This window comes from Natrix helvetica (assembly GCF_964273705.1).
Source record: "Natrix helvetica genome assembly, chromosome: 6".
Taxonomy (NCBI): domain Eukaryota; kingdom Metazoa; phylum Chordata; class Lepidosauria; order Squamata; family Natricidae; genus Natrix; species Natrix helvetica.
The window spans coordinates 46,336,072-46,362,301 of record NC_138553.1 but is presented as its reverse complement, the minus strand read 5'-3'; positions in this window follow the sequence as shown (position 1 = coordinate 46,362,301).

Here is a 26,230-nt window from a genome sequence, read left to right as displayed (position 1 = left end):
CTGTGCCCCATCTTGATGAGCAAACACTTAGTTTTGATGTTATCTCTGTCCGGAGGACATTGTGGAAAGTTAACATTCGGAAAGCAGCAAGCCCAGATAATATCCCTGGGTATGTTCTTAGAGAATGTACAGACAAGTTGGCTTGCGTTCTTACAGATATTTTCAATCTTTCATTGCAATCGGCAGTGGTCGCTCATGTTTTAAGACTGATATTATTTTGCCAGTGCCAAAAGTTATGGGTATTAATTATTACCGTCCTATTGCACTTACATCCATCCATATGAAATGTTTTGAGAGGCTGATAACGGACATTATTGAATCCAGCTTCCCTCCAGCTTTTGACTTGCTTCAGTTTGCTTACCGTCCAAATCACTCTAAAGAGCATGCTATTTCTTCTGTTCTCCATCTGAGCTTATAAAATATATCCTTAGTAGGACCATACCTGGAATACTACATCCGGTTTGGGTCACATTACAAAAAAGATGTTGAGACTTTGGAAAAAAGTGCAAAGAACAACTAAGATGAGGAGGTATTTTATGATTCACCATGTGATTATATCCACCCAAATCTTTCAATTGATATATGTGGTGGTGGTGGGAACTATTGACAAAATGATCTGGCTTATTTCCAGGAAGAATATTTCTTTGAGTATATCCAGATCAAAATGTACAGGAAACATTTACAGAGAGTAACCAAAGAATGAACTGAAGACATGATCTTCTTGATTTCCATGTCCTCCAGATTTCCATTATTATGTGTTGGCTAACTTCCAACACATAGAGAGGGCTTCCCATTTGGAAAGACTAATATAATGTGAACAAAGGCAAGGAGAACGAATGAAAGCACCTTGCGATCAAGAGATGATGGGCTGACTGCACCACTAAACAGGGTAACACTATTAGCTCAGGCAGCACACAGTAACATGAAATTAAAAGGAATAATTGATTACTGTTAAATGTTTGGAAGAGTCAGACATCCTGTGGATGTTTTATGATGTTGTTATACTGAATGTGAAAAAGTACCTTGGCTGATTTAGATTATTATGTATTTTGATTTGGGATGTAAGTAACATTGGTTTCTCTGACTGCAGCAGCAAAATATCTTTGCATAATCAAGTTATTTTTTGGTTGCTTGTTTTTTTCTACCAATATTTGAATACAATAGTTAAATGGGAAAAAAACATGATATTATTTCACATAAAACATGACACTAATTCACTGATAAGTAAATCATTGAGAACTCTATCTAGATTTCAGTGCTAGAGTTAAAAACTCAGGCAAGGTCCCAAAAAGTGAGATCTACCACATATGCAAAGAGACTGAAATACTCTTTTTTTATCAGCAATGACTCTATCTCATAATTAAGCATTTGAAATAAAACTGTGCAGACATTAATTTAACAAAGATTAATTAAAAATAGGAATATAATGTGACATGGAATGTTCTTGTATTTCTTTATCCTGTCCCTCCCTCAGAGAAAGACAGAAAATAACTCTCTCATGAATGTCTGTGACAATTATTTCCCCAAAAGAGAAATACACTCAAAGCAAGACTGTGTCATTGTTTCCTTTTTATTAATAATAATAGTGTCCAGAGTATTACGGATAGCAAATAATACCACCTAAGCCAATTTTAAGTCAATTTAAAGATATTTAATTTTTTTTTTAATTTGAAAAATAGGCAAACAAATAAAATACGCCATCTTCTCTAGAACATACCGCCCGCGGTCCTTCCTTCGGTACCTGAGCGCGCAGCACTGCAGCTCGCAGCTTTCCCACTTTTGCTTCTACCGGACATGACTACAAGAATCGGCTGCCTACCGAGCATCTTCGGGATTGCCTAGGCTTGCATACGCGAGGCCGGTAAACCCGGCAGTGCAGAGAAGTTGCTTCCGAAGGAGTCGCATCCTTCTCGCGCTGGCCCACAGAGCCCCCTCGCGAGCTCCTCCGGTACTTCTCGAAGGACCGCTGAGGTCAGGGGATGGCTGGCGGGAAGGGTTCTCCGGGACTGGTGTTTTCATAGCTGGTGTCTTTTCTGGATAAAGCCTGGCGGGAGTCCTTGCCGTGGCGGACGTTGCGACGATTTAGGTGCAATTTCTTGAGTAATATTCTCCTCATGCTTTGTCAGGAAGGTGGTTCAACTCATCTCGAGAACAGAAAGAGCTAAGCCTCTAGCCAGAGGATAGAACGAGCAAGTTGGCGAGAAAAGCAGTACCTGATGCCAACCAGTCTATTGTTTCTCAGTGACATTTTTGCTGTATCTGTTTTTCATTTTAAAAGCAGAGAAAACATTTTCCTGGAAGTGGTTTCTTGGATGAAAGAAGGGCAAGTTTTGTGATATATTGCTGGGGGGAGGGGGAGGGAGTCTTAGCTAACTTCATGAGTATCTCCATAGTGATCTGTTCACCTAAAACCAAAGTCGTGTGAATTTGCTAATTTGCAAATATATTTCTTCTGGATGATCAAAGAGAGCATGAAAGGAGATATGTAATTATTAAATTAGAAATTGCCAAACCTTTAATGAGTACTAAATTATTTTAAAAATATTTTCAGTTTAAAATCTTTTTTGCTCTTTTAGTAGTTTTTTTTTTCCTGGACACAAACTTCTGTTTTACATAGTTACCACCTCTGACTTTGTTATCTTGAGAAATTACCACTGAATATTTAGCTTTTTAAAAGAGTGGCAATACTAATTAACTACACAGTTCTTAAATTGCCGAAGAGGAAACTACATAGAATAGATTAGTACAAAAAGTGGAAAGGGGAGGACATAACTAAGGCAGAATATCAGCAAATAGCCCGAGCATGTAAAGATGAAGTGAGGAAAGCTAAGGCTCACAATGAAAGGCTTGCCACAAAAATTAACAAAAGTAAAAAATAACAAAACAAAAAAAAGCTTCTTCCAACATGTTAAAAGCAAGAAAAGAGTTAAGGAAACAATTGGTCCATTGCTGGGAGATAGTGGCAAGAAGGTGACAAGCAACAGGGAGAAAGTAGAACTATTTAACTCATGTTTTGCATCTGTCTTTACACAAAGAGATAAAACAGTCCAACCTATCAAAAACAGCACCACAAAAATCAGATTAGGAACACAAGTTGAAATGGGGAAGAAAATGGTAAGTGAGCAACTGTCTACCCTAGACGAGTTCAAATCACTAGGACCGGATGGATTACACCCCAGGGTTCTGAAGGAACTGGCAGACAAGATCTCAGAACCACTGAACTATATCTTTCAGAGATCCTGGAGCACCGGGGAACTACCAGAGGACTGGAAAAGAGCTGATGTGGTTCCCATCTTCAAAAAAAGGGGGAAAAAACAGATCCAGGAAACTACAGACCTATCAGCCTGACCTCAATACCAGGAAAGATTCTGGAAAAGATAATCAAGCAACGAATTTGTGAACACCTAGAAGCAAACAAAGTAATAGCCAAAAGCCAACACGGATTTGTCAAAAACAGATCATGCCAGACTAATCTTATTGCATTCTTTGACAGAGTGACAAAATTACTGGACCAGAGGAATGCCGTCGATATGGTTTACTTGGATTTCAGTAAGGCATTTGATAAGGTAGACCATAACCTACTACTAGATAAAGTAGAAGAATGTGGGTTGGACAGCATCACCACCAGATGGATTTGTAACTGGCTGACCAACCGCACTCAACGTGTAGTCTTCAATGGAACTGCATCTACATGGAGAGAGGTATGCAGTGGAGTACCCCAAGGCTCTGTTTTGGGCCCAGTACTCTTCAACATCTTCATCAATGATTTGGATGAGGGAATAAATGGGGAACTCATCAAATTTGCAGATGACACTAAGCTGGCAGGAATAGCCAACACTCCAGAAGATAGGCTAAAGATACAGAAGGATCTTGACAAACTTGAACATTGGGCACTATCTAATAAAATGAAATTCAATGGTGAAAAGAGTAAGGTTCTACTTTTAGGCAAGAAAAACAAAATGCACAGGTACAGTATAGGTGGTACCTTGCTCAACAGTAGTAACTGTGAAAGGGATCTTGGAGTCCTAGTGGACAACCATTTAAATATGAGCCAGCAGTGTGCAGCAGCTGCCAAAAAAGCCAACACAGTTCTAGGCTGCATAAACAGAGGGATAGAATCAAGATCACGTGAAGTGTTAATACCACTTTATAATGCCTTGGTAAGGCCACACTTGGAATCCTGCATTCAGTTTTGGTCATCACGATGTAGAAAAGATGTGGAGACTCTAGAAAGAGTGCAGAGAAGAGCAACAAAGATGATTAAGGGACTGGAGGCTAAAACATATGAAGAACAGTTGCAGGAACTGGGTATGTTTAGTTTAATAGAAAGAAGGGCTAGGGGAGACATGATAGCAGTGTTCCAATATATCAGGGGTGCCACAAAGAAGAGGGAGTGAAACTATTTTCCAAGGCACCTGAGGGTAGAACAAGAAGCAATGGGTGAAAACTAATCAAGGAGAGAAGCAACTTAGAACTGAGGAGAAACTTCCTGACAGTTAGAACAATCAGTGGAACAGCTTGCCTCCAGAAGTTGTGAATGCCCCAACACTGGAAGTCTTTAAGAAGATGTTGGATAGCCATTTGTCTGAAACGGTATAGGGTTTCCTGCCTAGGCAGGGGGTTGGACTAGAAGACCTCCAAGGTCCCTTCCAAATCTGCTATTGCATTGTATTATAGATTATATGCATCAAGGGGGCTGAATCTGGAGATGAAATAGAGTAAGACTGCCTCTGTGTGTCATCCCATGATACAAGGAGAGATTCAACTTTGCTCCATCAGCGCGTGGCTGTTCTCAACGCTTCAGAAATTTAAACATGTGGGCTCTTCCACACACATACATTGATGTGTTTTCCTCCTATCCCTGAGTGGTCTTTTTATCATGCCTCTTGCTGCAAGACTACTACAATTGCTACCTGCACAAAAGTTAATACATATTACTTTCTGTGCAATGGTTAGTTGTTATTAGGCTGGGGAAAATAAAAACAGCGCTTGCATTGGGAGAGAGCTCTGTGCTACTTTCTCCCATTTTAGAAGAAACAAGGGCTATGTGGGCTGCAGCCAACCCCCTCCACACAGACTCACTATTTTTCTTCTCCCTTTATGACTGGAAAAAGTAGCATATATCTTTTCCATTATGCATATAGAGAAAAGACAAAAGAAAGATAATGCCATTTTGTGCATGCCCATTGCAATTTTTTTCTTTCCAGTAACCAAAAATCAGCAAAGATATTTAACATGGAAACAGAAAATCCCACAAGCATGTTAATGTGAGCCGAGGGTGTATATATGTATTAAAAAATGACAAGCAAGTTATCAGGATTTTTCTACCTTTTCAAGAGACAATCCTCCTCCCAACCTGTGGCCTGATTGTACATTTAGAAATGTCAGCCTATTGGAAGTCTTACTTCTATAGCATTGATATTTGATTAATTAAAAACAAAAAGGGAACGGAATCAAATGGAACGGGACAGGCTGTATCCCTCCGCCAGATAGGAGTGGGATGGTCCTGAAATGAGCTTATTGAAGCTCTACAGATCACCATCTTCTCTCAGGGTTCTCCTCCATATGATGCATGATATTTGCATAGAGATGTTATTGAATCTTGCACTGGAAAATAACACTTTGCTTCCAGATCTCTTTGATCTGGCTTCACTCAGCCTCAATAGGAGGCTGTCAACACTATAAAAAGTATACTCAGATCCAGGACAAATAGGTTGTAGGAATGAACTTACAATTATGTAGCCATAATTACAATATGAAACTATCAAAATAGAATTCATTAGCAAATATGATAGTCGAATAGCATTTCTAAAATCTCTGTAAATATTAAATAAAGAAAGCAATTGTCCCTCATAGATTCATTTACTAGTTTCATGCCTGTTTCTGGGGCATTGAAGACAAGACAGGTCTATATTTGTATTTGATTGCATAATACCATATTAAACACAAATTAATTTTTAAAAGAGTTATGCATGAATTCAAAGTTAGCTGATTATAATTAATTGTATACGATGCTCATAGTTAAGAAGCCGAACATGTTTTTCTCAATATAATTTGTATCTAATATCCAGATTATACTTTTAAGAACTGAATAAACAAAGATACGATTTTTAAGTTGCTATTTCTTAAAAAAAAATAGTCGTGACTCCTCCTAAAAGAGTATCACAGCATCATGTAGCTATTCCATCAAGGACTATGCATGCTTTATTTATAATATTTTCTAGAAGTGATGTAATTCATTGCCAACAAATCTGAAAGAAAATCCCTGGGTAATTCACAAGAAATTTCTCAAAATCTTAGCTGCTTTTAATACTTTTATGTAGTATATTTTATATTTTCACTAAAGAAGACTCGTGAGAAATTTTGGTAGTTAAATTGTTTCAGTTCATTTAGCTATTTTAAATGTCCATCAATCTTCTGGAGATGAAAATGACAAAAGACTCACAGCTATAGCAATACTGATTTATATACTAACATTGGCACAGATAATGTGTTTGTGTCAAAGTAAATCATATTTTTCTTGAGAAAAATGGCTACTGCTTTTTGGTCTTTTTGCTTTCACTTCTAACTGCATTTTCTTGCAGCATAGAACTTTTAATCAAGTAATGGTAGGCTGCATTTTGTTTTCTGCACATTGATGTCCTGTTATATCACAATATGCGCTTAATATAGTATGTATTTCCCAAGAAGGTTCCTGTACAGAAAACTGCAATTCCTGTCTAAAATGTTTCTTTATTTTGGTATGAATATGCCTTGCATAATTGTGAGTACTCATTGTGAGTATACATAATGATATACAAATATGTGACATCAATGTTTATAATAATCTGCACCTTTTAAAGTTCTGTATACAAGTGCTATCTAAACTGTTAATTTATATATTGTTTAGAATATAATATTCTTTATATAATATTATTTATATTATCTTATGTTAATATATTATGTTATATATTTTACAACATTTTCAAAAGTTGCTAGTACTGATATTATACAAAGGTTTCAATATCACAGTTAAATTCTACATTATATAGTTTCTGAATGCAGTACTATTTTCACTAGATTTTCATTATTAGCTATAATTTTGAGATCATTTGAAGAATATTATTTAGATTTACCTGGCACTGTAGGATGAGGAGATCAGAAGTGGCAACTTCACAGAGAACAGCTTTCACTGAGTCATGCCATTAGTCTTTCCAGTTTGGCACAAATCCACACTGATTGCCATTCATTGTTCTAGTATTTCAGAAAAGAATTTTCCCCAACTGAGAAACAGGAATACAATAGAAAACTGAGCAATACAGTAAAAAGTATCATCTGTAGGAGGAGGAAAGTACTTGCTAATTGCTATTAAAAGCTAAACTATTTGAAAATAAATATTTTTATTGTAAAAATCAGATATTACAAAAAATTTAACCCAGAAAATTTGGAATAATTTAGTAGAAATATCAAAACAGAACTGTTTACTTTAGGAAATGTAATTAGATTCTCCAGAATATCAATTCCCAAAGTGAGAAATTATGAGAGACCCCCCCCAAAAAGTACTTAAAACTGAATTTCAAATTTTTGATGGCCGCACTCCCTCCCCATGTCAAGTGATTGCATTATGAATGTTGACAACTGGCATGTCTTTATGGCTATTTGCAGTGACCTGCAGTCACTTAACCACAATTTGTGTTGGTTTATGCCTGTTTCTGGCATTTATTTTTGTTTTTGGGCAAAAATACCCATTGGATAAAACAGATTTGCTTAACAGCCATTGTGTTCATTTAATGACCATATATGCTGCTACACACACACACACACACACACCTACACACACACACACACACACACACAGGTTCTAAAGCTGTTTACTCAAACCCCAAATAGGTCCTCAGAAAGCACCATTTGCACAGGTTTGGATTCTGAGCTTAGCACGACAAGAGTCAGTGGGTAAACCAAGTCCAAGGGGCATATACGAGTCAAATGGGTCAGTATACACAGCACGAACATAGAAGGCAAAGAACTCGGCATGTTGCTCCAGCAACGCTCAAGTCCTCAGGGTGGGATTAAGTAGGCAACACTGGTGCAGCTCTTCATGAGGGGCGAGGTAGCCTCCTTGTGAATAGTCTAGCTGACCAGCATTGCACCTGTCTTCTCTCCACCCTATGTATCCTCTGATTGGGAAAAGGTGTTGGCTCTCTCTCCTCCTTGTCATTAACTATCAGCAGTTGCTCCTAGTCCTCACCTGAAGCCTAGTGGTCAACTCACTCTAGCTGCGGCTCACCTTGCTCAGTTTCAGACTGTCACTCATCCAATTGACCCAGCCGAGACTGCTCTGTCAGGCTAACATTCTCCAAGCTCTGATTCGGGACATCGCACGGCTCCTTGCTTTCCTCTGCCAACTCAAACTCATCCTCCTCCTCCAAACTTACATCTGGAGGAAAATCCATGACACCACAGCATTCACTTAAGAACTGCTGCAAAAAAAAAAAAAAACGTCCTAAAATGGAGTGTGGTCATGTCAAGAGTCATGACAAATTGAGATAGTTAAATTTTCAGTTCATTTAGCAATTTTAAATATCCATCAATCTTCTGGAGAGGAAAGTGACAAAAGACTGAGAGCTGTAGCAGTACTGCTTTATATACTGACATTGGCACAACTAGCATGCTTGGGTCAAATATACTTAATAATTGTAATGACTTAAGATCGTACTTCTGAGCTCGATTACTGTCATAAGCTAAGGACTAACTGTATATTAGTCCTTATTCTGAATAAAACTGCACATTCTTCACTTTATAAAATTCTCAGATAAACCTGTTCTAAAAGATATGCCTATCTTTCCCCTTAGGGCAGGGGTGTCCAAACTTGGGAACTTTAAGACTTGTGGACTTCAACTCCCAGAATTCCCCAGCGTTGAAGTCCACAAGTCTTAAAGTTCCCAAGTTTGGACACCCCTGCCTTAGGGAAAGTGGTGGGAGTGTCTGGGCTGTTAGAAACCCTCTTTTGGGCAACAATAGGGAATTCCAGCATCCCTCATTACTGGCTGGGAGTGCTGAGAATTAAGCAATAGCTAAATAGTTTCAGCAAATTCTGAGGTAAAGATTTTGGGGTTTTTTTCTTCTCCTGTCGGACTTGGTATCCTTCTTCTCAGCCACACCTTGCATTAGTTGTCCTACTCTACTCCTAGGAATATTGAAATACCTCTAAATTCAGAGTAAAGCCGTTGGTAAAGACTTTCTATGGCTTCCCAGGACTGGGTAGAAGTCACACTATGAAACTTGTGGTTTTCGTCTTCCTCTTTTTCTTAAGTGAAGAAAGTAAAATAAGCAGCATTTATTGTTAAAGAAGTGTAATAATGGTGTTGCAAATAAAACTTTTCTTTTTATAAAGCTTATGTAACTAATACTGAAGGTATTATATTTATTGGACAGTGCTTTGGAAGATTTTAAACAAAGAGTATTTTTAAAGACAATTGAAGAATATTAGACAGATATATTGGGAATTTGCAAATATTTTAGAATAAGGAATTTTTTTAAAAGACATTTTTGTTTTAACAATTTTTATGCTTTAAAGAATATTATATATTTTTCTTAAAATGCTAATTGATTATTTTATCAAAATATTTTTATGTTAATTAGATATTAGTAAATAGGAAGTGTTGTGTTTCAATCTCCTGCTGAAAATGTAATATGTTTTATGCATATGATAGAGCTTGTTCTACAGTTATCCTATTTTGGTTTAGCATTAATATTATTTTAAAAGATATTTCCTTTTTTAAAAAACTCATTATTTTTTGTTTTGTCTATTTTACTTTTTGCATTATTCAGTGTATGATTCTTATATAACAGCTATAAAATAAACAAATATGAGCTATTTAGTTCTATTGTTATGAGCTAATATCAATAGGATTGTTAATGTGATTTTGGAACAATTGCTATTAAAGATGTATTCTGAGGGAGATGGGTTGTTCATAAATGTAAAAAATACAAATATTTTTCTTAGTTGTACAGTATTTGAAATGTATCAAGATATCAAGAACTATAGATTCCCACCCACCCCTTACTTTTTGGCTGCAGTTGACCGGGATTTTATATGGAAAAAGCATCTGAGATTGGTATGAATACTGACAAAGCAGTCTAGAGTTCTCTGCAGTGTTATATCTACTATTTTTTAGCTACATCTCTATGCCTCCTGCAAGGTCACAAGAGACTGAAACTGAACAACAGTCAATACTTTCTTGGTTAAGTTGACATATTCTTTCAAAGAGGCCATTGTGTCTCCTGCTCAAGCAACCATCTTGGACAACTTTAGACCAAGTTCTAATTTTCCTTTTGGCGGAAAGTAGTACTTCAGAGGAGCTAAAAGAATCAGATTGTCTGGACCTGAGGTTTTCAAGTCTGGATTCAGCGTGGAAAATGTATTGCTCATACCTTTTGGAGGTCTTTGGAGACATAAGAAGTAGAGAAGTGCAACCCTCCTTATTCCCCTCATCAGTGATATTTAATGCTGTTTTTTAGTGTGCCCCTATTTCCAAAGTGGTTGTTTCCATTCCTAGGGTGGGGAATAAGAATTATACAGGTAGTCTTTGATTTACAATCACAATTAAGCCCCAAATTTTGGTTGCTCTAGAAGACAGTTATTAAGCACATTTTGTCCCATTTTATGACTTTTCTTGCCACAGTTGTGAAATGAATCACTGCAGTTGTTATTAATATGGTTGTTTAGTAAATCTGGCTTTCCCATTGACCTTGCTTGTCAGAATGTTGCAAAAGAATCTGAATTTGATCAAATGACCATGGGGACGCTGTAATGGTCATAAGTGTGAAAAACAATCATAAATCAGTTCCATTGTAACTTCAAATGGCCACTCAATGAACTGCTGCAGTCAAGGACTATCTATATAGAGACATCTCTGCTCTGGGAATGCTGCAGGGCTCTCTACTTTCCCTGTTTTTCTTTTAATGTCTACATGAAACTGTACAGGGGTAATTCATTAACAGGCCTATTATATTGGTCCTATGCTAAACAGGAGATACTGTATTAATGCTGACCCAGAAACTCACAGACTCTGAATTAAAACAAATAGATTGAAACTGAATCTGTCCAAGATGGAATGACTTTGCATCTGTGGACCAAACAATTCCAGAGTAGCATCATCTTTGGCTCAGAAGGGGAGTTTATTACTCTATTCATCTTGGGACAACTCCTGGAGTCACAGCGATTGCCCAAGGAGCAATTACACTTGTGGTCAGAACAGGTTTTTCAGTTACATTTCTATACCAATTGCAACCATTCCTGGATCTGGAAACCATGCTCACAATGTATTGCAATAATGTGCTCTACATGGAAATGCCTTAGAATGCACACAGAGATTGCAGCTGATACAAAAGGTAGTATTTCAGAAGATGATGGATTTTACCTGTTTTCCTCAGGAGGTTCCACTTCTTCATGACTAGCATCACTGGTTATTAGTTGGCTTCTGAATTAATTTCAAAGTACTGTATATCCTTTCTAAGGCCCTACATAGGTCATGTGAAGGACTCATTTCTTGGTCCTTCTGGCCATTTAATCAGATTAAGCAAGGTCTACTCCCTCCAGGTCTCAGCTCTCTGAGATTGCCATCTAACAGAAGATGAATAATTCTACTGACTTAAAAAGACAGTAATCAAACCTTGTACATCTTAGCCCAGGATATGAATCTGATGCTCTTCTTCCCGCTCTTTTGAGGCAAAGAACCTTGGCCTTTCTTTTTCTTATGATTGGAAGGCATGTACCGGTTGTTTGCACAATGATTCTGTCTAGCCTGAGCAATGCTATTTACTCTTCATCAACTTGAGCCCTTATACACTGTGATTCTAGACCTAGAACAGTAGATGTATATGAGATCTTAATAGATCATCTAGACTAAGCTCTGTGTGCTGACAGATGACCATTTGTCTCAGGCTGAAGTATTAAATGAGGTGAAACACACCACTGTTCTGAACAAAGTCCCATTGCTTATCAATTCTTAACTGTCAGAAAATCCCTGCTTACAATTTTTACAGAGAACAGGTTGCTCCTTCTTGCATGTAATTGTTTTTTTAAAAAAAAACATATTTTAGACTACTGTCCTATCTCTTTTTAGTTTTCTTTCTCTTGGTTTCTAAACTCCTTATCATCCTGGTAGCTCTGATCTTGCTCAGCTTCTCCATGTTCCTTTTAATGAATTGTGACCACAGCTGGCTACAATACTCCATGTGGGATCTATCCAGTGCAGACTACAATGGGACTTTATGATCATCTTGTGGTCTGGACACTGTGCTTCTTTGAATGAAGCCAAAGATTGCACTGACCTTTTTAGCTGTTTACATTATATTGCTCATTCAAGTTTAACATCATTAGTACTCTGAGATCCTTGCCATACACTGTTGTTGATCCAAGTTTCCCCAAAACTTTAAATATGCATGGGAGCTTTTCCTATCCAGTTGCAGAACCTGACACTCATAACCACGGTTTTGTTCTGTTGAAGTTATTTTGATTTTGTCCTCTGTAATGTACCGTAAGTCAATCTCTTAACTTAGATTTGTACATCAGTGATTTGTATATTTGTATAAGTATATTTTGTATATTTGTAATTTGTATATCAGTGATTGCATGATCTCTGTAGATGGCATACACTAAATAAATAAATTAGCTTGGAGGTAATAGTTAAATGTAATAAGCTTCTCCACCATTTTGTCTTTTAGGGGATTTACTGGACTGGGGACACTATCCTGGAGATCTCACTCAACATTTCCATCCCGATTGTGATCTTTGGACATGTTGCAAATCAATCAGAATGCAATAACATCTAGAATACATGAGCTCATTTTATATACAAACTAGTCAATGCATTTCTATTGACTTACTGTTTGATAAATATATGATTATAGCCTAAATCAAGAATGTTAAAATTCTTCTAAACAACATTTTAATATTCTTTCACAAATGATTCAATAAACTTGCACTGCTGTTTAATGTGGATCTAAGAGTATATTTAACAAAAATTCTGTTTCATGACAAATAATAGTGCCTTTGAAGTGCATACATTAAAATCCCTTCTAAAAAGAAATTTAACTAACCCTAAAAATTATATGCTGATGGACTCAGTAACCTGTGCACATTCCACTAAATTAGATGTATTTAACATTTTGGCATTACTTGCCAAATTAAGTTCACTGATAATTAAGTGATTTGCACCATCACTCTCTCAATTTGTGGTCCATATGTATGTACAACATACAGATACATCCATCTCTAAAGCAATGCAATACAAAAAAGGAGGCAAATTTCAGATTTGCAGAAGTATTCCAAAAACAATTGGAGATAAAATGAAAAGTTTACATGCTTAGTGGACAAATATAATATTGTTTTATTGTTGAGGGTATTTTGTTTTGCAGTATGCCACTTTCTCAAGTTTTTTTTTTTTTTTAAGTAAGGATAGGTTTGGATATCTGGACAAAAATCTATAAGAGCATTGACTGGTTTCAGTGGTGTCATGCACAAAGAATTTGGACCTTTTGTAAGTTTGCAACATAGAAGACTTTTTCAGGCCTATAAACAAAAATCTGCTCAACTAAAATTTAACACAAAATTGGCACCAGATATGGGTCAACATAATTCAGGAGAGGTTAGGCTTGGAACACTTGTGGGAATGCTATGACTCTAAATTAATGATGCATTTAACTCTGCCCCTCAGCTCCTCTTGCTCTTCTCCTACACCTGATAAAGATTGACTGAGTCAGGCAGGTAACTGATGATGCCTCCAGGTAACATTATAGTGTCCACCAGAATGAGGTTTATTCAAACACTCTATTCTCTTTCCTGCAATATTTTGTTACAGTTCACCCTTTTATTTTTATAGCATAAAAACTAGGTGATGTGTTGTGTATAGGAAGGTCTTTGAAAAGAGTTCTTTTTCAGAATGTCAAGCAAGATAAAAGAAAAAAATAATCTTCTGTAGCCATCTTCCAGAATATTCCATATATCACCCTTAAGAAATGCCTTTTACATTACTAAAATTCCAATCATTAAACCCGTCATATAAGCAAAATATTCTCCCAAGTATTCCATAAAGTTGAAGATTATCCTCTATAACCACATTCCTATTGAGAATGAATGGGGGATTCAGTTAATTTTGTTTATAGTTCCCATGACAACAATGGCCCATTTGAGAAGTTTAGGTGTGAATTGGTGATGGGATATAATTAATACATCTTATTTCCCAGACACAAGGCACAAATAAGGTTAAAAAAGAATCCCAAATACATGTAGTACATGTATATATTTGTACTAGAGCAACTGTACCTTGGAAAGTGATCAGTAATGCTTTTAGACTATATCCATTTGATATATTTATCAGATCTGGCAAAGCATCTTTGCTTTGTTTGAATCATCAGTGGATTGGGGAAATGTTTTCCAAAGACATTAATGCAACATATGTGCTGGACTGTGAATGTTATCAAATGCATTTCTCAGTACCAATATTTCCATTGTGGCTAGAAGTGAAACTTCAGTATAGTTGGGCACTGTAATGTCATTTACTGAAGAGAAACAGACTTTTGAATTGCTAAAATAATTATATTCTTGATACTTGTATTGTTACCACCGCTTTCTTTTCACCAATGAAATTATACAGTAAAAATCTTTCTTAATAATGATAAAAAGTAATCTTCTAATTCACATTTTTTTCATTGCTTTATCTCTTAATTGTTTTGCAGGCTTATTGTGAGAAAAGATAAGGGAGTGAATGTAATTTCCTATTGACAAAATAGCCCTATATAATTACATTCCACTTACTTCATCATCTTTTATGGTATGTTTGGTTACTTTGTGTGTTTCATGATCGTTTTAAATATTTTCTCATATTTTGAATATTGCTTAGAGTTGTGAGAGAGTGTCAAGATATATAATAAATAAATCATTTTCATACTTGAGGCTGTTCCATTCTACCAAAAGGTTTCGTACCGTATAAAAGTGCATATGTTATAGAATAGAGGACAGCTGTGTAATCCTGGAAAAAAGGCATGGATGTTAAACCTGTGAGCTCAGAAGAATGTTTTGCCTTTAATTTAAATTAAAGCATAGCACAAGTCTACTATTTAGATCCTAGCACCAACATAACTAAGAATGTAAAGAGATTATTTATTACTTCTACTTAATGTCATAATGTCATAAGTACAAAGTAGTACATTTGCAATAGATTAAAATCATCATTTTAAGTAAGAAAAGGCAATAATAAAATTACAATAAATATTATTCTAGTATTTTAAAAGACAGACCATTGACAAAGGAAGAAGAAGAAGAGGGAGGAGGAGGAGGAGGAGGAGGAGGAGGAGGAGGAGCAGGAGGAGGAGGAGGAGGAGGAGGAGGAGGAGGAGGAACCAAACCAGTGGTGATTCTCAATTAGACAAATCTTTCCAGAATAATCTCTCTCAAACCTGGCAATATGTTAAAATTAGTTGATAATATAAAACTCCTAAAGATGGGCATCTGTAACTGATATACCAGTTAAAATGTCATATAACTTCATAGTGAGCAATTTTGCTCCAGAAGGTAATAGGTTTTAAAAACTAGCTTAATCCTTATGACCTCAAATATATGGAAGAAAGATATTCATTTTTTTCGTTCATGCTTCTGTCACTGCAGGTATATCATGTATTTTTTTAAATATATATTGCAATTAAATTGAAATTGTAATTACATTGAAATAAATTTGAAAAGCAAACAGACAAAAAAATTAAATAAGTCCAGATAATAATAATCAGTACATTGGACCACTCAAGCATTAATGATAGATTTCTAACTAGATTGTTGCCCCCTATTTTGCCTGCTACTAGTGTTAAAATCTCATATTCAAAAAGTGTTTGCCCACCATGGATGTATACTTGATTGAATAAACATCATTCTTGTGATTGTGAATACATAAATTTACAGAGGTAACTGTCAACCATTGATCAACAAACCTAAACCATTTGGTGCCAGCAAAAGTGTAAAACAGCCAAAATAGGCAGATACAATCAATTGGCACCCAATACTCACTGGCAGAAAAACCCTTTTGGCGGGTAAAAAAGGAACACGAGGCTTTAAGTGTAATTTTAAAACTCAGAATAAATTTCCAAAGTCACGTTGTTCCTTCAAAAAATGTACTGTCTCAGATATCTATAGATACAGCTCCTCCTGATGCACATCACAAAAATTGAGCAGGCTATGTTGGAAGGGTTTAATGGAAGATATTATCTCAAAATAGAATATGAATTTAAAAGCCAACAGCAGTGCCTTGAATTGCACTTGGAAAATGATAACTACTTTTTTTTCCCCAAGCAAACACCTAGGGCCGGGATGGCGAACCTATGGCACGCGAACAGGTGGCATGCAAAGCCATTTGTCAGGGCACGCAAGGTGAGTTCAGTCTTTTTTAAAGCCATTTTTTGCCCTCCCCAGGCTCCAGAGGCTTTATAGGAGCCTGGGGAGGGCAAAAACAGCCTCCCCACCCCAGAGGCCCTCCGGAGGCTTCAGGAGCTTCCCTGAAGCCTCCGGAGCACAAAAACCCAGCCCTATGGCCAAACCGGAAGTGACTTCTGGTTTGCTCATAGGGTCATTTTTCGTCCTCTGGAGCCTTCAGGGAAGCCTCCTGAAGGTCCCTGAAAGCTCCGGAGGACAAAAAACGACCCTACGAGCAAACCAGAAGTCACTTCCGGTTTGCATGTAGGGTTGTTTTTCGTCCTCCGGAGCCTTCAGAGAAGCCTCCGGAAGGCCCCTGAATGCTCCGGAGGGCTTAAACCGGCCCTATGAGCAAACCGGAAGTCCATTCGCAAACTTCTGGTTTGCCCTTAGGGCCGGTTTTTTGCACTCCGGAGGCTTCAGGGAAGCCTCTCGGGGTGGGCAGGGAGGCTCTTTTCGCCCTCCCCAGGCTCCTATAAAGCCTCTGGAGCCTGGGGAGGGCAAAAAAAGCATGCAAAAAATGGGAGTGCCTGTCATGCGTGCATGCACGCTGGGGGGTTTGCGCATTGCATTATGGTTGTGGCACACCCATGCACGACCTCCCTGCACTCCCCCCGCTTATGGCACATGAGCCAAAAAAACTTCACCATCGCTGACCTAGAGATTATCTTGAAACACAGACTTGTATAAGGTATATATTATAATAACTAGAGAGCGAAGCTATCATATCATACAAAAGGGTATAAATTAATATATTCTTTCTGCTTCCTATTCTCTTAAAACATAAAAACAGCATATAAAATTTTAAAAGAGGCAGGGATGATTAAAAATCAATATTAAAGGTTTATTAAAGTTTAAGTGAGTGAATAGTGCATCTTATATTTTACAAACATAGTTAAAATATGAGAAGTTTCTTGACTAATCATGCATAACACATAGTTATGCCTCTCATCCTTTTTTCTATTGATAACTAGCACCTTATTGTTTTTCTCATCTTTTCTGATCCTTTAAAGTTCTCAGACCCAGAAATCAACAATTCAATCTTTTCTTTTTTCAACAAAAAGTTCACATACGTTTTAAACATGGAGAACATATCCCAATGAATATCAATGTGTGTTACAATTGCACTACTGTCTTGTTTTTGGTATTTTTTTGACATTCCCACAGCATAATCTCTTTCCATGCCAACAGGCCCTGAAGATGGCATGCTACTGCTTTTTTTTCTTCTGTTAACCCAGAAACATTGAGAAGAACCAAAAATCACTATACAATCCTGCATTGCAGCAAATTTTCCCTCTACTTTAAAAGGAAGCATAATCAACTATTCTCTCCCCTCACATCTATGTACTTCATGTAGAATGTTTACAAATAAGTCAAGGCAGCAAACATATCCAAAATACCTTCTTCTTCCTATTATCCCAGAACAATCACCTTATGAGATGAGTTGGGCTGAGAGAGAGTGACTGGCCCAAAATCACCTAACTGGCTTTCATGTCCAAGGAAACACTTGAATTCATCATCTCCTGCTTTCTAGCCTAGAGCCTTAATCACTAGAACAAATTTGTACAAATGTTACAGGCATTTTAATAGCTTGATTGCAAAGAACTACAACACAGAAATCCCTGCATTCTGGACACATTTTTTGGATTTAAACTATATATTTCTGGGGGGGTTTCTTCAACCTGTCAACCCTAACCACCTCCAAACCCCAAAACAAGGGGCATTTATTATATAAAATATTATATAAAAATTGTGTTCTGGTCTCTTTATTCCAAGGCTAATACCATGGTTTACCCAAATAAAACTTCAGAATCAAGTAAAACTACTATACGAATGACAAATTCCCAAAATTTTCAACATCATGTCCTATTTTGGATATCATGGAAGATAATGCAAGACATTCTAACCAAAGTATGCATTGACTCTACATAACTCACTTTTATTAATTAGTTGATTGATCTTATCAAAATGCAGGTCAACATCTTTATGTAAAAATGTAAAATAAATGTAAATATACTAAGATATAAGATTTACATAGAACATTCACATTTGTTGAAATCTTTTCAACCATCAGCTGTCTAAGAAGACATTGTGGTCAATGATATTAAAAGCCATTGAGATATCACTAGTAAAGGCAATTCTTCAATTGCTTGCCTATCAGAACAACCACAGTTATCTCCAGGGTGTGACCAGTCAGAAACCTAATTGAAATTGATCTAAAAAACAGTTTTATCCAGGTCCACATCAAATTGGCCACCACCCTCTCAAACTCTTTGGCCAAGAATCAAAATTCTGATGATGGGATTTTTTTCCCCCTTCAAGTCATTCTTGACTCCTCCTCCTGAAAAAGTCTGTGCAGTTTTCATGGAAACTATTTCAGAAGTGACTTGCCATTTTCTTCTTTCTAGAGTTGAGAGAGAATCACTGACTTTGTGCCTAAGCAGGATTATCGTTCGCATCCTTCTGATACAGTATATAAATGGTAGCTTTAACCAATAACTAAAGTAGCTCTCAAAATTCTGGTACTGATCTAAAGTTATTAAAAAAGAACTGATTTAAAGACCTGATGAGATGCACCACAACTCCTTCAACTGATTATTTCCAAGCAGTACATCCAAGAAACTGCATCTAAAGATGTGCAATAGTACAGACTTACCCAAATAATCTATCCTTATCCTTAAGAAGCACTAGCTGAAATTGATTCTTCAGCACAGGAAAATCCGGGGTGCCAGCCTCCTGTCTACTATCATTGCTAATGGTTTATCTATCAAAAAGTAAAACAAATCATAAATGTTGCTACCTATAGCACCTGCAGACCAGTCCCACAGGCTGCTTCAGTCCTTAAAATACTTTCCTAGCTAATTTCCAGCAGAGACTAATGAGTTCTAAGTTGTGCTTGATTATGTTTATTTCATGACTTATGCCACCAACTCTCTATATGTCTGCCTGCACATTTCATCATATATAGTTCCTCAATAAACAATGGGTTGGAGGAACCATGGTTGGAGAAATGGGCAAAGATTCCAAACCTTCATTCATCCTGGCTTTCAAAGAGTCTGTCCCCTTGTCTTCTCAGCTTATTTGATGATTTTTTTAGTTAATTTCACAGTAGCAAAAAGAGAGCTTAAACTCAAATCATATCATGCAGTTCTTATCAGTTTCAGTGTATACATAAAATACATTTGAAATTAAGCAGGCAGTTTCTTGATTCCTTTTATTTCTAGAACTTTATACAACAGGTTGTTTTCAGTACTTTTTACATATCAGAGAAGGGTATCTTAAACCAAAGCCCAACTTCTTACAGTATCACTGGCATTATTTGGCATTCCCCCAAATAGTCATACCAGCTTGAAGTGATAATCTTGCTTGAACAGGAAATAGAATGACTCATTGAATAACTAAATGAATCACTCACTTTGTTTAAGAGCCTAATTCTGATATCAGAGTTCATACTATGTGATATAAAATCATTAAATAAAGTGTATAGTCAAATATATCAGTTTTCTGGATAACAGGTTCACATTCTTAGGTTGTGAAATTCATTGATAGTGAAACTTTTTAACATGATGGAATTTCACTTTGTTCAGCCAGATATGCTATCTTTTGGTAACTCACTACTCACTAAAACATTTTTGAAGAGAAAGTCTTAAAATTATGTGAAGGAGATAGTGCCATATCATTTAAATGAGTGGAGGGAGGCGCTTCTACGTTAAAGGGTTTGAGGAGTGGATTTGGAGCTTACTTTACATCTGATGTACCTACTTTGTGAAGACAGGTATTTCTGCTCCCTAATGTGAGGAAATTATATAAATATTTCAAAATTGTCAAATGATGACAACAGATCAAGATGGACAAAATAATTATATCACATCAAGACAAAAGAATTATATCAGACAGGTACCAGTTAAAAAAATTAATAAGGTAATTTTGTAAACTCGAGTAAATAGGAAAAGGGAAATCATTTCCTTATTTCCATATATACAGAGTTAAAACCAGTTTGATTTATTTTTCTATCACTTAATATGTGAGTCAGTATATTAAATGTAGGGGTTCTGTATCAAAAGTAGGCAAACTTTTGGTTGCTGAGTGCTAAGCAACATAAGGAAAGGTAAAAGCTGCAACTGATGGTGCATCATACATAAGGGGCAGGGCTATGTTATACATGTGACCAGGGCTCAGATTTTGGAGAAAGAGGTTCCGGGTTTGGTAGCTTAGTTTTATTCAGGTATGAATTGTAAATATCTTCAATTATTTTCATGTGGTTTGATAGGACGCTGGCCTCAGAATGCTGATTTTCAGCAACTATCAAAATAGTTGCGGTGGTCCAGAGGCTCCAAAAGAGTTCAAATGCTGCCTGAGGACTTGAATAAGATAAATTAAAGAGAGGACAGAAGTGAAGTAATCTTGACAAAGATGACAGGGAAGATGATATTAGGGACCAGCATACATTTGGATGAGACTCGTGGGAAATGTACCGTAGTTATTGGGGAAAATAGAGAGCATGGAGTTAAAATCAATAGGCTATTTCCACATTATCACAATTCCCATTCTTTATTTCCTTAAAAACAGTTTGAAGATGACCCATGATTGTCTTCATTCCCGATACTGCAGAAACACAAAACAAGTGGAAAACACCCTTTTCTATTCTGTGCTACTGCAGGTCCTTCAGAAACAGGAATCTCCTTAATCCCAATCCATGCAAAAAAGAAATAATTTTACTCATAAATGTTCCACATGCTTATTCCTTTGTGTGCATTTGTGTGATCATGTAATAAAGAATTCTAGCAGTTCCTAAGAGAGGCAATTTGAAATCCTGAAAGACGAGGGGACAGGAGGCATATTGAGTCATGAGATCCTCTGAATAGAGGGATGGGGCTCTTATTTCTAGTTTTATTTCAAGCTCAAGTATCCCACAGTTAAGGAAGAAATAAATTTGACCAGTTCTTAAACACAGCCAGTATCATGGATGACAGACATTTGGATCTGCTTTTGAACTGTCACACAATTCTTGGATGAATATACCCTTAAAAAAGAAAAACAGAACATTAATTTCTGAATAGCTTGTTTATATCTAATAAGTGTTGCTCTTTAGTCTTAGAGCCAATACTTGTGTGTGATGAATTGATTGAATTTTGTGTGGGCCTGAATTAGAACACTATTAAATAGTTATGTAAACAATCAAGTTGACTCCAAGTTACTTTTCATGATTCAAGACGTATCTTTTAGAAAACCTGTAACTGTATTAAATTTAAACAATGGTCTCTTTTCTTGGCTTTTGTTTTTGCAGCCTATTTGCACATTGATCTTTCTCTATCTCATTCTCACTCACTCATTCACTCAAACACAAACATACACACGTAAAAGCAATCCAAGATTCTTTTTGTTTCTGTGAAATCCCATTCAACCTACATTATCTCAACTATAATTACTATGGTTTTTAATTCCTAATTTCAGAGCCTCGGCAATTATTATTTTTCTTGATCTATTTTTTTCTTGATCTATTTGTCCAGAAAAGTTATTTTTCCCTTTAAAAAGGACAGCTTGCTAAAGACAAAAGAAATACTTGTGTATTGCAACAGTAGTCAAATGATACCATAAAATTCTTTGCCAGTTTGGATACTGTTCATGCTTCACAGTTGGATTCTTTTCCACAACAGGGCTGTAGATCAGACATATTAAAGGTTCATAAGTTTATTGGCAAAGTGTGACTCTTAATAAGAGGTGTAGCAGAAATTTCTACTGTTCCTGTTCCCATCAATTTAATGAGAAGGTACACATGTCTCCTTAATTAGGTACAGGGGTAGAGAGACCATATGAACAAAAATAATTCCCAAAGCATTTTCTAGCAAGTCCATCTTATCCAAAACAAAACTACAAACATAATGGAAAGTCTGAGTCAATGTTTTTGAGTAGTATTAAGCAAGCATAAAAATTCAAAATATACAAGAATGGTCACATTTAAGTTCCTCTGTTGAGTTCTTAATCCACAAATCAGTGTCCCTATACATTCATACAGCATATTGCCAGAGCTGCCATGAAGAGGGAGGGAAGTATGGGCTACTTTATTTCCTAAAGCTCTGTGCGCATGCCTAAATTTTGATCTAGCCCCATATCCTATTTTGGAGTAGTAATTGTGATTTCATATATGGAATGTGTTGAGAGATCTTACATAAATGAAATTCTCAAATAACTTGAAGGGTCTGGTTTAAAGTACAGATATTTGGCATGCAGCACAAAATAAATAATTCAAATCATATCATATCCTGCTTCTTAATAAGGTAAAAACAAACACAGTACTTAAATTCTAGGGCTAATATTTATATTACTGGCAATTAAATAACACCATGTTAATATTTTATACTGTCCTCCTAGCTAATCAAACATATGCATGAAAAATAAATAATGTTCAAGCAAAATATATTTTCCAACCTCTCAAACATTAATCAAACAGCATTTATCAAAAGGAAGTAAATATATATACATTAACTCATTATTACCTTAGTATAAAAAAAAGAAACAATGAATATGTTACTTAAAAACTACTTGACTACTGTGTTGTTATTGTTGTTTACCCAGTCTGTCAGATATTTCTTTTATTAATTTTTTTATTTTTTGAATAGACACAAACAAGATACAACAAACACCATAAAAACATATTCCATTACAAATTATAAAAAGTGTGTCAATTGGTTACAAAGAACTTTCGTGCATCCCTTCCAGTCATCACCTATAATCCAAATCAAATTATATATTTTACATCAAATATATTTATATATATTACTATCATCATACCTCATCCTTCATATGACTATAGTTGTTTTAACATCCCTTTATAACAAATATTCCAAAATTCAAAGCAAAACCACATAATGGCATTCCATTGTCTATTTTCAATATCATCCAACAACATTCTATCTTCGTGAAACGTTCTAAATAAAAATTAATTATGTTTGATAATAAAGTTTCTAAACCTCCTTTCTTAATCACTGTTTACAATTTATATCCAATTTCAATATTATAGGCTTTCATACATAACTAAGTTTCAAAACTTTCTTTCATGGTCACTATTTAAAATTTATACCAAATTTCCTCTTATCGAACCAATATATATGTATACATTATATCATTATCAATTATTTATCTAACTATATCCATGATCAATCCAATTTCAATATTATAGGCTTTCATACATAACAAAATTTCTAAACTTCCTTTCATGGTCACCATTTAAAAATTTATACCAAATTTTTTCTTGTCAAACCAATGCATATGTATACATTATATCATTATCTATCATCTATCTAGCTATATCCATTATCACTTCATTTTTAACATAATGCTCTAATTTTAACTATTTAGCTAGTATTTTGTTAATAGTTTTCATGTCTTTCCAGTGTCTTGTTGGCGTTCCAAATACCATGCATGAAATCAATCAGAGTCAATGACAGAATCATCCTTAAAGTTCCAATTTAATCATACAGGCATGTTAGCACGTCTGTGGAATTCCAACTCTGATTTTCTTCCTGGAATTCCACCCAGTTGAAAGTTCATAAACTTATGCCCACTCCCATAAATCCATCACATGGTCCAATATTCTTCTTCGACCCCGACAACTCCACCCCGCTGGTTCCGGTCAGGTGTCAAGGTGCGGAGACAAAAGATGACCTTGGCTTCTAGAAAGAATGACAACAATACATTCCACAAATCTACTCCTTTCTATTCCCCCCTCCCAACTACTACACTAATGAAACAGCATAGCAAATTATAAGAAAGTATGGCAGGCCAAAGATTCTTAAAAGAACCTCTGCAGGTCTGACAGGCGGCCTCTCTTCAAAAAACCCATGTTTCCTGCAACAGAAGTAAAAGTAGAAATTACTATACACAAATAACCACCTCTGCCTCCCCCAGGGGGACCCTTTGGCTTATCAGGGAACTTTTCATGGAATTGTTTCACTAAATTATCCGCTTTCGGATCCCAACTTTTCACCCACGTAGCTTCAGACAAAGGGTACCCTTTCCAATGCACTAAATATTGTAAGCGACCTCTATACAGCCTGGAATCTAAGATTTTCTTCACTTCATAATGTGTTTCCCCTTCTACCACTAGAGGAGGAGGTGGAGCTTGGGTGGATGGCCTTATGCTAGATCCCATTACTGGTTTCAATAAGCTACAATGGAATACCGGGTAAATTTTCCCTAGGAGTCTGGGTAGGCTGAGTCGAACTGTAACTGGGTTAATTATCTTTTATATTGGGAAAGGACCTAGAAATTTTGGACCTAATTTCTTACTAGGCATCCTTAATTTTATGCATTTAGTAGACACAAAAACTTTGTCCCCCACTCGAAAGGGGGGTTGGAGGGAGCGATGTTTATCAGCTTGCTTCTTGTAGGCTTCTGCTGCATCTGCTAGGGCCTTTTTCATATTTTCCCATCCCTTCTTAAGTGCCTCCAGCCATTCATTCAGAGACATGGAGGAGGGAGGTTCTTTAGGTAGTTCAGGCAAGGGAACGAATTTCATGCCCTGGTAATCTGGAAAGGAGTTAATCCGGTACTGCTGTGGACCGCATTATTATATGCTACTTCGGCAAAGGGTAGCAAGTCTGATCAATTGTCTTGCTGATAGTCCACATAACACCGGATGTATTGTTCCACCATCGCATTGGCCCTCTCTGCTGCCCCATTTGTGCTGGGATGAAATGCTGAGCTGAGTCCCTGTGTGGACCCAATCGATTTTAGGAATTCTCTCCAGAACCTGGCGGTGAATTGAACTCCGCAATCTGAAATGATCCTTTTTGGTACCCCATGCAGGTGATAAATGTGTTTCACAAACATTTTCGCTAATTTCTTTGCGGATGGTAGGCCTGAACAAGCGATAAAGTGTGCTTGCTTGGAAAACAAATCAATAACTGTCCAGATTACTCTATTACCATTGCTATCTGGAAGCTCGATGATGAAGTCCATTGCTATCTCTTCCCATGGTCGACTAGGGTTGGCCACTTGTTGTAGTAGTCCAGGGGGCTTTCCCGGCTGGGTTTTCATCGTGGCACAAGTAGCACAGCTTTTTACATAATCTTCCACCTCCGATCTCATCTTTGGCCACCAAAATTGATGCCTGGCGAGGTGGAGAGTTTTCAGGAATCCGAAATGACCTCCTAGTTTCGCATCATGACCCCGCTGCAGTACTTGGAGTCTCATCTCTGCAGGGACGTACAGTTTGGACCCCTTCCAGGCTGCGCCATCATTCATCATTAGGATGTCCTTGTTGTTGTTGAACCACAAGTCTGTCCGGTTCAGCTCGGTTTTCAGCTTATCTTGGCTTCGAGTGGTGACTTGAGCTGCCTTTTGGTGAGAAGGAGATATGATGGGGTGTACAACTTCTTCCTTCTTACTTTCAAACTGGGGTTTTCTCGACAGCGCATCTGCTAACAAGTTCTTTCCTGCGGGGATGTGTTTAATTTCAAATTTGAACCTTTGGAAATATTGGGCCCAACGAACTTGTTTGGGGGATAACTTTCGATGGGCAAGGAGAGCTTCGAGGTTTTTATGATCAGTCCATACCTCAAATGGTATATCCTCCCCTTCCAGGAGATGTCTCCAGGTGAGCATGCTCCACCTGATCGCGAATGCCTCTTTCTCCCAAATGGCCCACCTTCTCTCCGTAGTGGTGAGTTTCTTGGAGATGTAAGCGCATGGCAAAAGGTGGCCTTCTTTACTCTTTTGCAGTAGCACCGCAGCTATTGCGACATCACTGGCATCCGTTTGGATTATGAAAGGTTGCTCTGGATC